This window comes from Fukomys damarensis, unplaced genomic scaffold (genome assembly GCF_012274545.1).
Source record: "Fukomys damarensis isolate Sample0158 unplaced genomic scaffold, DMR_v1.0_HiC HiC_scaffold_21, whole genome shotgun sequence".
Lineage (NCBI taxonomy): Eukaryota > Metazoa > Chordata > Mammalia > Rodentia > Bathyergidae > Fukomys > Fukomys damarensis.
Window position 1 is genome coordinate 15,978,362 of NW_022900933.1, and position 13,137 is coordinate 15,991,498.

General features: G+C 42.3%; 1 protein-coding gene and 1 long non-coding RNA gene across 6 annotated transcripts in view; one reads left to right on the plus strand and one right to left on the minus strand.

Moving 5' to 3' along the window:
* LOC104877109 (acyl-coenzyme A thioesterase 1) overlaps positions 1–13,137 on the plus strand; it is a gene marked incomplete at its 5' end in the record, with an annotated part of 52,831 nt that overhangs the window by 21,383 nt on the left and 18,311 nt on the right. The gene's annotated exons all lie outside the window — the stretch shown is intronic.
* The window catches only part of LOC104877107, a 21,983-nt gene continuing 11,785 nt past the window's right edge, over positions 2,940–13,137 (minus strand). For 2 of the 5 annotated variants that reach the window (XR_002024661.2, XR_004518311.1), the window contains exons 2-6: positions 12,552–12,725; positions 10,741–11,232; positions 5,668–5,797; positions 4,368–4,554; positions 2,943–3,164 (exon numbers count right to left, since the gene is read on the minus strand). This is a non-coding gene — a long non-coding RNA (uncharacterized LOC104877107). Of the gene's footprint in view, positions 3,165–4,367; positions 4,555–5,667; positions 5,798–10,740; positions 11,233–12,551; positions 12,726–13,137 lie in introns of all 5 variants that reach the window. The other 3 variants (XR_004518313.1, XR_002024660.2, XR_004518312.1) reach the window with 3 other exon arrangements.

The window sequence follows — 13,137 nt, forward strand, 5'->3', positions numbered from 1 at the left end:
GTAGGAGCCTATGGTGTGGTCCTGGTGTCTGGGGCTGTTACAGCCAGCACATGGCTATTGAGCGGTCCTGAGAAGCCTAACCCTAACTGAAGGATTTTGATATGTTAGGTTCTGTACTCTACCTTCACTTGCATTATCTCACTTAATCTCTATAATACCCCTAATTATCTATCCCTACGTTATATTAATATCTCTATAATATTCTTTTTTGTCCCTCTATCTCAGACTTTCTCTGCCAGCCTCACTGAATGTCAACTCTGGGTATTTCTTTTCACTATATAACAGACATCTGAGATTGACAGTACACTAAAAACTCCAGAGTTGATGCAATACAACATCCAGCTTTCTTTCACATTCTTAATGCTATGTCAAATCCTCCAACAGAGCACTCTGAATTAACACAAATTCCTCCTCCTACAATGTTCTCATTAACAAAAGGCTTTGTTACTTTCCTTTATAATAACTGACAACTCTTACAACCCGTTAGATAACTTATCCTAGAATCACATGGAGGGTCTAATCATCAAAGTTACTCTGGTTTGGATATTTCTTTCTCTAAGGAGATTGCACTGCTTTTCAATAGTGACCTGAGGATCTGTCCCTCTTCTCTTTGATTCATGGAAGCCAGTAAACAATTTTTAAAGAGAAAGCAAATTCTTTCAACTGTGCAGTGTCTTCCCTATATACTGTTTGTTTCTCCAGGACCTGGACCTTTCTCAGGGATCATTGACATCTATGGTGTTGGAGGGGGCCTGTTGGAATACCGAGCCAGCCTACTGGCTGGCCATGGCTTTGCCACACTGGCTGTAGCTTTTTATAACTTTGAAGATCTCCCCAAGGATGACAGCAACTTACGCCTGGACTACTTTGAAGAATCTGTGTGCTACATGCTCCATCACCCCCAGGTTCTCCTTTTGCCCTTTGTTTCATCAGTCTCCCTAGAAACATCTCTGGAGAGGGTGTAACTTGTACCAGGTGCAGAGATGCTGGTTTGTTCTTTCATCACAGAGACTTCCTTGGCTTTAGATGCCTGATATTTTCATTTTTCCTGTCAAATGAATTCACGATGTAGAATTCATTTGTAGCATTCATGTGAAATTTTATTTTGTACTATTAAAATTATTCTGCAGTACAAATTGAGCATCTCATTATCTTTTCAGGCTTGTGTTTTAGTCTTTTAACATTCTGATTCCAGAGCGTGTTCTCACGTTTTGACCTGATCACAGTATTTATGACCACTTCCTAAATTTACTCGTGAGTTTATGATTTGTTTGCTGTGTGTTTAGTCAGATATTCAGTACTTAGGAAGAAATGCCCCTGTCAGCTCATGTTGTAGGCAGTTCACAGATTGGAACTAGTACAACTTCTAAGTGCATTTTAGAAAAGCAGTTTAAATTTTTATTTGTGTGTGATGCTGGGGATGGAACCCAGAGCTTTGTGCATACTAGGCACTCTACCACTGAGTCACGTCCCTAGCCCAGCTAAGCATTTTTTTATGGGATAAATTCTTGACTCTTGATTCTTCTTTCTTCCAGGTAAGGGGCCCAGGAATTGGGCTTCTGGGTATTTCTCTAGGAGCTGATATTTGCCTCTCCATGGCCTCATTCTTGAAGAATGTTTCAGCCACAGTTTCTATCAATGGATCTGGGACCAGTGGAAGCAAAACCATATACTACAAGCAGACTACCATCCCACCATTGGGCCATGACCTGAGGAAAACCAAGGTCACCTCCTCAGGCATTCTTGACATTGTGGACATACATAATGATATTGTAGGAGGGCATAAAAATCCAAGTATGATTCCAATAGAGAAGGCTGAGGGACCCATCCTCTTCATTGTTGGTCAGGATGACCATAACTGGAAGAGTGACTTATATGCCCAAACAGCCTCTGAACGATTACAGGCCCATGGGAAGGAAAAACCCCAGGTCTTCTCTTACCCTGGGGCTGGGCATTACATCGAGCCTCCTTACTTTCCTATGTGCCCAGCTTCCCTGCACAAATTAGTGAACAAAACTGTATTCTGGGGTGGGGAGTTCAGGGCTCATTCTAAGGCTCAGGTAGATGCGTGGGAGCAAATTCTATCCTTTTTCTACAAACACTTGGGAGGTACCCAGAACAGAGTTTCCCCAAAATTATAATGTGTTTTCTGTTGACATGGGAGATTTAAGGTTAGATTCTAGTGTTCACTGACTGTATATGAATCAGTGGTCTAAATATCATTAAATTTCAAGTCTTTGGCATTAGTACTGTATTTTAAGTCATTTTATTGAATATGATTTATTTGTCCATATAGTATTTTACTAATGGAATATATTCTTGTTGTAGAAGATTCTGATATATACTACGCAAGAAAGTAAAAAAGCATCCTCATTGTTAGAAGTTTTGTTTTATCCTACTTTTTTCTGTACTGGGGCTGAACCCAGTGGCTTTGTACTCAGCTATATCCCTAGCCCTTTACAAATTCTTTTCAAATTTAGACACAGTGTCTTGTTACATCATCAGTTGCCTGGGCTAGACTTAACTTAGAACCCTCCTACCTCAGCCTCCCATATTGCTGGGATTACAGGCATGTGCTACTACACCTACTTTACTTTTTTTTTTTTTTTTTTTTTTTTTTTGGTACCAGGGATCGAGCTTGGGTCCTGGTGCTTGCAAGGCAGGCGGCACCACTGGGCTAAATCCCCAGCCCTCACACCTACTTTACTTTTGACTGCTTATTTTTTACAGAAAGGTAAAATATATTTACATCTGTTGATAAACATGAGAAATTGTACTATGAGGAAGTGCATGTATATAGAAATTATGAAAAGTATTAGGTGTACACCACCATGCCCAGCTGGTGTTTTGGGTTTTTAGATAAGACTTTGACTTAAAGATGAGTTTTAAAGATGGGTGACTTTTTCCATCAGTGTGAATGAAAGAATGGTTATCCAATATTCCAAATACTGATAGCAGAAGAGAGTCTTTATTGGCCAAAAGCATGCACAGGGATGTTGATATAAAGAAAAGCAACGGACCGTTGTATTATAGAAGTCAGTAGAAGAGTCCTTTGAGAAGAGGAGCTGTGAGCATCTGTCTGTAGAATAGTTAAATGTAAACTCTCCTCCAAGGTTGAATGGCCAGTATGTTTTCCATCTCACTTCCTGGTTCTAAGAGTGGACCTTGGAAAAATCATAGCATGACAGTCTTAGCAGAGTCATCCCTCACTTCAGTTCACATCAGGTCTCTACACCATTGGATAAGTGCATCTGAAGATACAATGGCAATAATTTTCCAAATTTGATATTCATTACACCATACCTCATATTCAAGAAACACCATAACCACATCCAGGATAAATACAAAGAAAATTATTCTTAACACATTACAATAAAATTATTTATAGTTTTATAACATAGCTAGCTGTAAATTCTTTGCCATTTCATCACCAAGAATAGAACCTGTGCCCTTCAATTCTGCGTGGGTTTGTGACTGTTTTGATCAGTGGAGCAGAATGCAGTTAAGCTACAGGACTTGAGGCCTGATCATTATATCTGCTCTTGCTGTCCTGAGCCACTATGAATGAATATTCACTTATTCAGGCTATGTTGCTATCAGGAAGCCCAACACACAGGTGAGGTCTACTACACTCCCAACAGAGGTAAGACCATGATTCTTCTTACCCCATGTGTCAGATAATATGGATGAAAAACCTCCAGAGTATTATAGTCCCAGCCATTTGAATCTTCCCAACATATCCTCCCAAACATGCTGAGCAGAGAAGGGTTATTCAGAGTTATTCAAAGTATGGAATTTGAACAAAATAACTGAGTGTTCTTGTTTTAGGTGACTTCTGTTTTGTTTCCATTGTCTATTGATGTGTAACAAAACATCCCAAAGCACGGTGGAAATAATATCCATTTATTTTCCCCAGAACTCTGCAAGTTGGATAGGACTCAGTAGGAATGGATCACCTCTGTTCTGATGGCTTTGGCTGGGGCAGTTTGATGGCTGGAAGGTCTACTTTTGTGGCAAGGGTGCTTATGTTGGCTTTAACTGGAACTCAGAAAGGTTTACTGGGGGGGTTCTCAATTTCTCTCCTCATGGGCCTTTTCACTGGCTATGTGGGCTGCGTCCCAAGAGCGAGTGTTCCAAGACAGCAAGGCACAATTGCCTGGCCTTCCTTGGATCTAGTCCTAGGAACTACACGGTACCACTCTTGCCATACTGTATCGGTCAAGGCAGTCACAGTGGTCACTAAAGTTCCAGGACAGTAGAGAACCCCCTTCTTGAAGGGAAAGAACAAGTGTTCTTGAAGAGCATGTGAACTGGGAAATACTGTAGCCCTCTTTGGAAAATACAATCTACCTTCTGGCCACACGTACCTCCCACATGGAAAACACACCCATCCCTCATCTAAGATCTCCAGATTGCCATTCATCACAGCACCATGCCAAGGCTCCACCAGGCCCGAGAGCTCTTCATCTACATCTCGTTCAGGTACAAATGAGGCTCCTTAGAAGAGTCCAATGGGTACAGCTCCTTGAGTACCATTCATCTCCATCTTAATGCCTGTGAAACAAACAAGTCAACTGTCCCTACAGATTACATCCACTGTACAGTGATGGGAATGGTATAATTCCTGTTAAGATTCCTGTTCAATAATTGGGAAAGAGGGAGCTACAGAACTGTGTTTGGCTCTTAGTAACTCTGAAATCCCGCTGAGATCATGCTCCCAACTTCATTAATTCTCAGTTGACTCTGTATGAATTATTCTCAATGGTGGTTGTTCCACCGCTGAACTGAGATCTTTATTTACCATAAGAAAACTGAATTTGGAACTAAAAACATCTATTCAACCTGCTTTTTCCTAAATGAAAACTTTTGGGAGGCCAGAGTGTGTCTCTCTCTCTCTCTCTCTATCTCTCTCTCTCTCCCTCTCTCTCTCTCTGTCTCTCCTCTCTCCCTGTCTCTATTGCTGTCTCTGTCTTTCTGTTTCTTCCTATCTCTGTCTGCCTCTCTCTCCCCTTCCTCTACCACCTCTCTCCTGCAAGGTAGTATATTGGTCAACAAATGTCTTTTTGTATTTGTCAACACCCATAATATGGACAACTGTAAAACCTGGCCCTTGCTACATGGGCCACAACCATCGACCGGGTGCTTACCAAGGACTGACAATTATAAATATGCATCTTCTGCAGCATGAAACATTTTTCGAGGACTTGAGAACCATTCTCAGTAATGTAACCATAAAAAGAGTAAGACCTATCTCCTAGAGTCAATGGCAGGACAACACCAGTTTTGAAATTAACAGCCTAAAGAACACAGCTGGTTTATCATTTACTGTAACCAACCTTTTGAATGTTTTGTTTATATTACTTTGAGCCCTTGTGCTACCCTACAGTTATTTGCTTTTAATTGGATTTAAAAATTACTAATTTTGGAGGCGCGGAGCTGAGCTATACATATATATTTTTTGTTTGATGAGATGGAGTCTCTCACTGTTTTGCCCATAGTGGTCTCAAACTCATGGACTCAAGTGATCTTTTTGACTCAGCCTCCCAAGTAACAGGGGCTACAGATGCACACCACTGTGCCTGGATTATTGTGCCTGCTATTATTACACATCCCTTTACCTTTTCTGTCAAAAACACCTCTCACGTGCTTTACAATGGTAATGGTTACCTTAGTTACTTTTCATGGACTGAGATCCATTCTTGTTAAAACTGCTGAGTAGTTCGATGCAGGTGGCCTTTTGACATCAGGAGGCTGAAAACACCTTCAGATCACGTTAATACCACTATTTTCTGAACACCTGTGCCAGGAAGTTTGATTACACATGTGCAGACCACTGACTGCTTCAGCTCTGGTCACCTTTCCCCACACCCTAAATCACCCTTTTCTTTTACCCCATAAGTAACCCTAACCTCTATCCTCAGTGGAGTACTTTTAGACTTGGGTCTCCCACCTCCTCCCTTGGCTGCCTTGCAGGTAAACTCTTTTTGGCAAATCTGTTATCTCAGTAATTGTGCTGCAATCAAATAGGCCTGATTTGTTAACAAGAGGAACATGCGGAACTCTAATGTAAACTTACTTAATGATAATATTCTGTTATTGGCTTAGCAACTGTAGCAAACACATCACAGTAATGCATGTTAATAATAGAGAAAGAGAGGGAGAGGGAGGGAGTGCGCTTGGGGATGTGCAGCTGAGTGGGCGTGGCGGATAAAGGAGACATGAAATCGCTGTTGTTTGTACTCAGTTTTTTCATGCTGGCCAATGAAAACTGGGGCTCCAGTAAATTAGAACCTAAACTGTTCTAAAAATAAAGTCCGTTCTTAAGTTTCCTCTTCTTTAAAAAGCATATATTTAGCTAGAGATGCATGTAGCTCAGTAGTAGAGAGCTTGCCTAGCATGAGTGAAGCCCTGGGTCCAATTACCAGCACAGCGGAAAAAGCATATATTTAATGACAACGGACCCTCAAGTTACGACTGGCCTGACATACGAACAAGTTAATTAGGTTAATGGAAGATTCGTCTGCCCTTTGTTGTCTATAGCATATACCCAGGTAAACATTCAGATCTCAACTGTATCAACTTACAACCAATTTGAGTTAAAACCAGCCCTCGGGAACTGGTCGAGTTCATAAGTCAAAGGTCCACTGTATAATGCACAAGGGGCAGTTGAAACAGAGGCAGAGCAGGAAAGAGGACAAAAGAGAAATGAAGTGATAGGAAGAGAAATGGAAAGCTACAGCACAAGAACACCCATCAAAAAGAGACCAAGATAGATTTAGTCACAGATAATGAAAGGCTCAAGAGCCCCCTCAGTCACAGGAGAGTAGACACAGAGATACAGGTCCTGCAAGCGGCAGTCACAAAAGCTGAACCAGGAGGAAAAGGATGGAACTCACAGGGAAAAATGGAATGAGGCATACAAAGAGAAAGCAAGCAACACCCTTTCTCGGGACAGTATCCCCTTTAGGCTCGCACCAAGAAAGGCCATACTGCATTTATAGAAACATGGCGCAGCCAGACATAATAGTGTGTGCTTGTAATCCCAGCTACTTACGAGGCTGAGGCAGGAGAATCACTAGTTCAGCCGGGCATGGTGGCATATGCCTGTAATCCTAGCATTTGGGAGACTTGGAGGATCCCTGTGAGTTTAAGGTCACCCTGAACTACGTAAAGAGACCCTGTCTCAACAACCCAAAACAAAGACTATCACAGTCTCCACTACCACATTAAAAAGGGGGAGGAGCAGAGGGGGGGATGGTGGTGCATGCCTATAAATCTGGCATTCAGGAAGCTGAGGCAGGAGGATCACCTCAAGTTTGATGGCAGCCTGAACTACATTGTATGACCCTGTTTCAAAAAACAGACCAACCAAATTCTATACATACATACATACAAAGGATTCCTCTGCCTGCCTCACAGCATGGCAGGGAGAACTAGGTGAGGATATTTTCTAAAATACATGTTAAACTGCATGCTGGACATAAACAATAAATTGTTATTTATCTTGGGGTCCTTGAAGTACAGTTCCCTGCTGTTCAACTTCTTAGTAGCATCTATTAGATTGAAGATACCCTAGACTACAGTTTCCTCGGTTTTATTCTGGACAGTTTGCATGAGCCTGAGAAGCACAGTCACACCCCAGGCACTTGGTTTCTGCAAACAGTGAGCAGAGCTGCACACCACAGGGAAGTCTGCTCTTGTATACAATGATAATGATCCATGTCAATAAAAACCATAACTTACACACACACACACACACACAGGAACTTGCTGAGAGCCAGGAATTTAGCTCAGTGGTTCTGCCACCTGCTTTGCAAGCACAAGGTCCCGAGTTTGATCCCTAGTACTGGGGTGGGGGGGTAGTTATCCTTGAAGACATAGAGATGCCATGAAGAGTCTTTGAAACTGGCCTGGCTAGTTTATTACTACCAGCTCATTGCCCCTTGCTCCAAGTTAATTCCACCTGCCCATCTACTCTTCAATACTCCACATCAAAGAAAGCACAAGATTCTTTCTTCTTTGGATCTTATTTCTGAAGACTCTCATTTCATATAAAATGTATAGTTTTTAAAAAGTGTATATTTTTCTCTTATTCATCTCCCACCCTTATCAAAGTATCAGCCACAAACCTCTCAGCTGAATCCAAAAGAGGATTCAGCATGGGGGTGGCAGGCAAGAGCAAAAACTTAAAAAGCGTAGTGGTTGCTAGCCATCAGAGGTGGGTGCTAGGTGTTAGTTTGAAGAATGGCTGCTTCGAGGGGTCTGGGGCAGAGATAATGGTCAAACTCCTCAGAACGGGTGGTGGTGCAGATGTACTCAGAGTTCCTGGAACCAAGGATGGTGTAGCTGTAATGGTTCTCCCCGCCATTTCACACTCTGCAATGGCTTTCCCCACTGGCATGCAAGCTGCCACAGCTCTTCCTGCTGGTGTGCAGGTCGTAGTGCTCTGTAACAGCTTTTCCTGCTGGGCTTTATATTCTGTGTCTTTGTTGTTAAAAAGTAGGGGAGGTGGGCACTGTTTCTCATGGCTGCTTCTTACTGTGGGTAGAATGGACACCTTAATCGAGAGAGAGTTCCTGGGGGATGGGGTGGCATGGTGAGGTGGTCTGAGCAAGCGTTTGTCACGTTGATTGATTGGTGGTAGCCTCAACTTGATTTTGTAGGAATTCTGAGAGAAACCTGAGGAGACATGGCCTGAGGAGGAGGAGAAGGAGGAGAATACAGCCAAGAGGCCAAGTTAGGGGGAAGAACCATGAGGCTAAGGAGCCCCAGATGCCAGTCCGAGAGTCAGACATGCAGCGTCCAGTTCCTAAAGCCTTGTCAGTTAGCCTTTTTGCTGCATTTGAACTATGCCAGACCAGTTAGTATAGAAGCCAACATTCTTCTCCACGAAAGATGCACAGGCTGGGTTTTTCAGCCATGAGAAGATCTGGGCCACTATGATTTTGAAGGGTTACTGGCAACAAGGAGTCTATCTGGTTCTGTAAGGTAAGAATGGAGTCAGCTATTTCTTTTAGGCTGTCAGAAAGACCTCAGGATAAGAAATAATAGTAGGTTAGAGAGGCAGCTAGACCTGATATTCCTGTCCCTGCAGCCATGGCAATTCCCAGATAGACAAGCAGGAGTATTTGTAATAGTTCTCTACATTGTCAGATCAGGACTCTAATGGCAACAGGCAGGCTCTTGTTCCCCAGGGCGATGTCTGTTTTGGGTGTGAAGTAAGTCAGAGTGCAGGTCCCAGTCTAGTTGGTGAGGAAGCATAGGTAGGTGGATGTTTCACAAAGGAAAAAAATGCTTTGGCTGGGTAAGAAGAATTGGTTATGGATGCTAGTGAGACGTGAAAGTTTGTTGTTTTTATTCACCCAGATGCCCATAGTACCTGGCAGGGCAGCTCCCATCAGGAGCCAGAAGGGCCCCTGATGGAGGATGCTGCTGGAGTTTGTTGTTTTGTTTTCCCGTAGGAAGAAGGATCATTTGGTATCTATTAGAAGCCATTGTGAGGAGTTGTTAAAGGTGGGCAAAAGGAGGCAATCTGAGTGAGTGGGAGACTGCCTATTAGAGGTCCATGGGTGTATTGTCATGCATAATAAGTGGTGGCCATTACAGAAATCTGTTTATTGAGCAGCGAAGTTGTAACCTTGGGAAGGTCAGTAAAGCAGACAGGCTTAGTGAATGGGGCATCCTGAGCAGCCTGCTGACTGGTGTGGTCGGCAGGGGCCAGTAACAGTAACATATCATTACATCATTGTGGGGGCGCTTAGACATCCTAGTGGTGTATGGGAGGACAGATTACACTGGATTCATCTGGGCATTTGAAAAGTCAGACAAATATCAGTGATTATGGGGCTGTAGATGGGTTTGTTGAGCTTTCCTATATGGAGAAGTCCACAATATAGGACTGAAGGAGTTGGGCCACACATCCTGCCCGAGTCTTTTGGTATTTTTGTTTTGTTTTGTTTTGCTTTTTTAGTCATGTCATTAGTGGGGAAACCAATCACGGATTTTTTGTTTAAAAGTAGACCTTTTGTTTCATATTGGGAATGGTGTGTGAAGTTAGTAAGGACCCAGGCCTAAGGAGGGACTGGAGTGTCTGCAGACATGGAGATACAGAGCTAGCAATTTTTGGCTAAGGAAGGATTGGACCAGTTTAGCAGGAAGTAAGTTAACTGTAGGGTCCAGTAGAGATAATTTACGACCATTAGGAGAAGTACAAGGGGTGCAATAGGTGGGGGGCTGGTCTAAAGGAACAGGAGGACTAGCTGGACCCAAGAGCACAGAGAGGAGGAGGAGGAGGAGGAGGGGAACCTAATTAGGGTGAGGGCAAGCATGAGCATGAGAAATGATTCCATCCCTGAGGCAAAAGACAATTGGTTTGCAGCTTTAACAGCATTATAAGTAAAATCCAAAGGAAAGTGCATAGTAAAAACAGGACGTTTAGGGTCCTCTTTATCAGTCATTGAACAGGAAGAGGGCAAGAAGGAAAGAAAACAATTCAATCTCCTCTGGGGAGAAGTCACACAGAGTGCCCCGAAAAAGATCTTCTAGCCATATAAAGAAGGACTCAAGGGTAAAATCAAGATCAAAGTAGACTGAACAAAGGAAGTGGGTGAAGTGGCAGGATAGGCAGGGACAATGCATTTAAATGTCTTCTGAAATTTGGGTCAGTCTGAGGGAAGTAGGGAGATTACTTGCAATTTCCACAAGGAGCGGTCAGGCAAATTATCAGCAGGACAGTTTTACCTGCTAGTGATGTACTCAACAGGGAGGGTCTGCTAGATGGACAGCCAAGGGGTGTTATGATGACCAGGAAGGGTCCTGTCCACTTGAGCTGTAGTGAGCAGAAGTTTAAGTATTTAGTTAGGACCAATTTTTTAGCTAGGCTATCTTCATAAGGCTGGGTGTCAAGAGAAGGCAAGAGAAAGTTAGCATAATGGATCTCTTTCTGAGAAGATAATCTCCAATGGGGCTGTCCTCTGGGCTGAGCTTTGGCCCAAGTAGAAAGATGTGGCCATATAAAAGATCAAATGGACCGTATTCTGTACCTGAAGTTCCTGGAACTGAGGGCGGTGTGGCTGTACCTGGAGTTCCTAGAACCAAGGGTGGCGTAACTGTACCTGCAATGGTTCTTCTCACCAGCATGCAAGAAGGCAGGTCACGGTGCTCTGTAATGGCTTATCCAGCCAGGCCTGACACAGCAGAAGGAGCCAACAGCTGGTTGAGAGAGTAATCAAACTGTTCACAGAAAAAAGAGATCAGCAGATTTTTATTGATTTGTTGGGGGTAAGCTAAAGTCTAGTAATTTCCATTGGCCAGGACATAGTTCAAAAGTTTTTGGTAGTTTTGTTTAGTTTTGTTTTCCAGATGGACTTGGCAAAATGGGTAGTCATGCTCAACTCATCCTAGAACTGCCAAATCTCTCTCTCTCCCTCTCTCAGTCTCTCCCCCAATTTCTCTCCTCTGATAGTGAAAGATTTGCTTCCCTCCAAACTCTTTTCTGAAACAATAAACATACACATTGATGGTAGTCTTAGAAAGGAAAGTTAAACAATAAGTAAGCTGTAAATCAACAAGCATAATACAAACAAAAGCTTAAACAATACTGTGAAAAGATTTACAAGTAGGCAGAGATTTTAATTCTAGAAAATGGATAGTTTAAGTCACATTCAACACGTGAAAGACAAACTTCACTTTGATACAAAAATTTTTTCCACTACCATATTTTGTAAACCTTTTGTGAGATTTGTATGAGCACAGACCTAAGAAATTGTTCACTTCGCCTTGTTAAAATCAGTTATAATCCGTATAATTCCAACAATGCTGCTTAAATTTAAAATTGGCAGGGCCGGGGATCGCAAGGACCTGAGTTCAATCCCCTGTACCAAAAAAGATTAAAACAAAAATTGGAGCTTATCCATGATATTGGAAGTATCACAGCTTACTTTTATCTTGTCAGAAATAAGCTCTAAACTTAGCACTATTAAAAATGTATTTAACAAAGACATGAGGTTGATTTAAATTTCACTTTACAGGTAAGAGAAAATTACAGTTTGTCATAAGAGCACTTTTAACAAATTTGACCTTCCTCCATCTGTAGTTAGGCTAACTGTATTCAGTGGGAACAGGTAGATATGAATTCTGTGTGCACAGAAATGGTAACACATGGAAATTGGCTTACACCTTATAACTCTCCAAAGGCACTGCAAGAGATGGCTTATTCGCTGGTTAGGAAAAGCAATATAACAGTCAGACACAATTTCCTTTAATTATTTTTTCATTTTCTTTATCATAATTTAATTGGTACATTTCATCTGGATCACTGCCATAGTTTTCAAAAAAAAATTCCTAAGTAGTAGTAAGCAGAGATGTTATTATAAAGGACTGCCGGCAACCAAGTTTATATTGTAACATAAACTAGAGCAGATCAAACGTCTTCCGCGGGATGCACTGTTTCCTGGCTAACACTGGTTTGGTTCCTGAGCACTATCTCATTGTCAGGTGACACAGATCACTGTGTAGCTCTACTAGGATGGATGGAAAATGAGAAAACCCACTCAGTGCTGGATTTCTCTGGCTAGAGGATGGTGAACTTCTCAACAGGAGATTAATGCAAGATGCCTCTGCAGCAGCCCAGAAGCTCACTCCCAAGAGCAGGAGGAGATCAACTCCAGACCAGGGGGACACTGTGTCTTCACCCATGCCCACTGCTCAGCACCACGGAGGGAAGCCTGCAGAGAAAAACAGAACACAGCAGAAAGCTACCACTTCCACGTCAGATATGTTGCTTAAATCAAGGAGAAATAGACACAATCTAATTAGGCACAATCTACTCTAGTTAGAGTGCCTGCAGGCTCCCATCACGATCTACGGGCCCAAGGTCCAACAGAGAAGTTCATGCTGATTATTTTGATATAAAAGATAACAGGAAACCTTAATATTTTAAGCACTTATGGCACAAATACTGGGAATTACTAATAGCACAGCTTAACCCTTCAAAAGCTGGGCAGTTTAAAGTTCTGATGCAATTAGGGCCGGGGATTTAGCTCAGTGGTTCTGGTGCCTGCTTCACAAGCACAGGGGCCTGAGTTCAATCCCCCATACCAAAAAAAAAAAAAAAAAAAAAAAAAAAAAAAAAAAAAA